General features: G+C 42.9%; 1 non-coding gene across 1 annotated transcript; it reads left to right on the forward strand.

Annotated features, from left to right (window-relative positions):
- Nucleotides 1-1,073: 1,073 nt before the first annotated feature.
- trnas-aga (transfer RNA serine (anticodon AGA)) lies at nucleotides 1,074-1,154 on the forward strand. Its single transcript has one exon. It is a non-coding gene; the product is annotated as a tRNA-Ser (tRNA).
- Nucleotides 1,155-3,979: the final 2,825 nt, after the last annotated feature.

Consider the following 3,979-nt stretch of genomic DNA (forward strand, 5'->3'; position numbering starts at 1 on the left):
CCTTTGGTGTTCTGCAGCTCTACCCATATAGATTCCACATCATCCAAGCTAATGTCCTTCCGAACTATTACATTAATCTCCTCTTTAACCAGCAATGCTACCCCACCTACTTTTCCTTTTATGCTACACTTTAATTCAACACGAATTTCCTCCCATTCTGATCAGTGATACCGGATTTTCATCTGTTGAACCTGCAATTTTTTGTTAACTATGTGACAGTAAGAGCCGATAAAGAAATGAAATTGTGAAATGTAGCTGTGTCGCTCGGTCTCTGCCTCTCTCTGACTCACTCTGTCTGACCCTGTTTCTCTGCTTATCTCTGTCTCTCAATCTGTCTCTTTCTCACGGTGTCCACTTCTGTTCCAATGGGATTCTCTCAGATTCTTTGCCTGACTGGCTCTCTCTTTCCCATCATTTCGGTCTGTCCATGTCTTTGCCTGTCTCTAACCTGAGAAGTATTTCCATCATTTTCTGTTTTAGTCTCTATCTCTTTCTATCTGTCTCTCTCCTTGTCACTGTCTTTATCATTGTCTTTCTCTCACTCTTTCCCTCTCTCTCTTAATAGATCACACACACACATCTCTGTATATGTATGTCCTTGAGTCTCTTTCTCACTCAGTGTGCCTCTCCTTCTCAGTCTCACACTTTCTGTCTCTCGTTGTCTCTATCTCGCTGTCTGTCTCTCCCTGTTTGTCGGTTTGCCTCTGCCTCTCAATGTGTCTGTCGACATCTTCTGGTGTCCAGTTCTGTTCACAGCTCAATTCCTGCTCTGACAGAGCTCGTACTCGTTAGTTTCGTGGTGAATATCCCCGCCTGTCACTCTAGGGACTGAAGTTGAATTCCACAACAAAAAGGCAGTTTTTTCAAAATGTAGAATATTACTTCTGTTTCTCGGACGAGATTCATATTAAATAGTTCCAGTGCAAGATAGAACTGTACAAATAGAGGTAGAGGATATTGCCTCTTCCAGATTTTGAGCAAACGGAGTGTTCTTCAGGAGTCTTTGGCCGTCTGCTGCACAGAGATAGATGACTGAGTTTTTTCTGAGCAACGTTTAAAAAGGCAGTGACTCAGTAGTCGTGGCCGAGTGGTTAAGGCGATGGACTAGAAATCCATTGGGTTATCCCTCGCAGGTTCGAATCCTGCCGACTACGATTCTCAGCATTTTTCATTCCATTTCACAATTTAACCAGTTCTCTGCCAAACTGATCATGAGATAGATGGAATAACGTCCCACACCTTTCAACACTGACATTTTTTATTAATCTGCAATATTCGCGATACTTACGGATAGGAAAATGGAAAAATCAGTCAAAGTTGCGACAGTGATTCAGCCTGTCTATCCCTCTATATGTCGAAGTCATCTGTGCATGCCCGTTGGTGCGTGTACATTTTTGGTTATATATGTGTGTGTGTCTCTGTGTCTATCGATCTCTATATATGTCTCTGTGTATGTGCAACTATCTGTGGAAATAATCACCATGAATTTGGCATGTCCTGGAACTTATAAAAAAGATTAGGAAAAATAATACGGTTGTGATCTTTTGCATCGGCCTTGATTCAGTGGCAGCATTCTCGACTGAATCTGGAGTTTGTGTGTTCAAGTCGCACTCCTGAGACTTGAGCATATAATCTTGGCTAACACTCCAGTGCACCACTTGGGGAATTTTGCATTGTTGAAGCTGTTGACTTTCGGATGAAATGTGAAAGTGAAGCTCCGTCTGCATTCTAGGCTGGATATGAAAGGTCCCAGAGCATTATTCGAAAAAGAATAGGAGAGTTGCCCCCGTGTCAATATTCCTAAAAAATGTTCGTAAATGCTCACTGAAAGCTGATATGCATGTGTTTGTATGTGGGGTTGGGGTTGAAGCCCAGTTTCTCACAGAGACAGAATCCAGGTTCTCACAGAACCAGGATAGCTGAGTGGCTGAGGTGTTGGGATTCTCTCAGACACTTTGTCTGACTGGCTCTCTCTCTCCCATCATTTCGGTCTGTCCATGTCTATGCCTGTCTCTGTTAGTCCAGCCTTTAACCTGATAAGTATTTCCATCATTTTCTGTTTTAGTCTCTATCTCTCTCTCTCTGTCTGTTCCTCTCTTTGTCACTGTCTTTCTCATTTTCTTTCACTCACTCTTACCTTCTCTCTCTAAATAGATCAGACATACACACATCTCTGTATATGTATGTGTTTGAGTCTGTTTCTCACTCAGTCTGCCTCTCCTTCTCAGTCTTACTCTTTCTGTCTCTTGTTGTCTCTAACTCGCTGACTGTCTCTCCCTGCTTGTCGGTTTGTCTCTGTCTCTCAATGTGTCTGTCGTCTTCTCATCGTGTCCAGTTCCATTCACAGCTCGCTTCCTGCTCTGATAGAACTCATGCTCGTTCGTATAGTGGTGAGTATCCCCGCCTGTTTCGCCGGAGACCATGGTTCTACTTCCCGACGCGGTGGCAGCATTTACAAAATGCAGAATTTTACTTGTTTCTTGGTGTTGATTCATATTAAAAAGTTCTAGTGCAATATAGAACAGTACAAATACAGGAAGAGAAGATTGCCTCTTCCAGATTTTTAGCAAACGGAGACTTTTTCCGAATTCTGTGGCCGTCTGCTGCACAGAGATAGATGACTGAGTTTTATCTGAGTAACATTTAATGATGCAGCGAGCCAGTAGTCGTGGCCGAGTGGGTAAGACAAGGGACAAAAAATACATCGGGGTTTCTCTGCGCAGTTTTGAATCCTGCCGACTATGTTTCTCAGCATATTTCATTCTGTTTTACAATTTAACCACGTTACTGCAAAACTGATTCTGAGATAGATGGAGCAACGTCCCACATCTTGCGATGCAGCCGCTGTTTTCTTTCTTTCATTAATCTGCAGTATTCACGATACATACGGATAGAAAAACGCAAAAACCAGCCAAAGTAGCCTCAGTGACCCTGCCTGTCTATCCATCTATTTGTCTACGGCAACCTGTGTATATCTTGATCTGAGTGTCATGGTACATCAGTCATTGAAAGTTGGCATGTAGGTGCAGCAGGCGGTGAAGAAAACAAATGGCATGTTTGCCTTCATAGCTAGGGGATTTGAGTATTGTGCAGGAAGATATTACTGCAGTTGTACAGGGCCTTGGTGAGGTCACACCTGGAATATTGTGTTCAGTTTTGGTCCCCGAATCTGAGGAAGGACGTCCTTGCTATTGAGGGAGTACAGCGAAGGTTCACCAGCATGATTCCCGGGATGGCAGGATTGACATATGAGGAGAGACTGGATCAACTGAGCTGGTACCCACTGGAGTTTAGAAGAATGAGAGGGGATCTCACAGAAACATATACAATTCTGACGAGGTTGGAAGAATGTTCTCATTGCTGGGGAGTTTGAGACCAAGGATTACAGTCTAAAAATAAGGGTTAAGCCATTTATGACCGAGATGAGGAGAAACTTCTTCACAGAGAGTGGTTAACCTGTGAAATTTTCTACCGCAGAAAGTCGTTGAGGCCAGTTCGTTAGATATATTCAAAAGGGAGTTAGATATGGCTCTTACGGCTAAAGAGATCAAGGGGTATAGAGAGAAAGCAGGAAAGGGGTACTGAGGTTGAATGATGAGCCATGATCTTATTGAATTGTGGTGCAGGCTCGAAGGGCCGAATGGCATATTCCTGCAACTAATTTCTATGTTTCTATGTTGATGCCTGTATATTTTTGGTTATTGTGTGTGCGCGTGTCTGTGTATGTCTATCTGTATGTATGTCTCTGTGTATATGCAACTGTCTGTGGAAATCATCATAATGAATTTGGTACGTCCCGGAACTTTTTAAAACACTTGGGGAAAATAATACGGTTGTGATCTTTGGTATCGGTTTTGATTCAGTGGCTCCATTCTCGACTGAATCAGGAGGTTGTGTGTGGAAGTCTCACTCCTGAGACTTGAACACATCATCTTGGATGACACTCAAATGCAGTATTTGGGGAATTTTGCATTGTTGA

The sequence above is a fragment of the Pristiophorus japonicus genome, chromosome 23 (genome assembly GCF_044704955.1).
Source record: "Pristiophorus japonicus isolate sPriJap1 chromosome 23, sPriJap1.hap1, whole genome shotgun sequence".
Taxonomy (NCBI): domain Eukaryota; kingdom Metazoa; phylum Chordata; class Chondrichthyes; family Pristiophoridae; genus Pristiophorus; species Pristiophorus japonicus.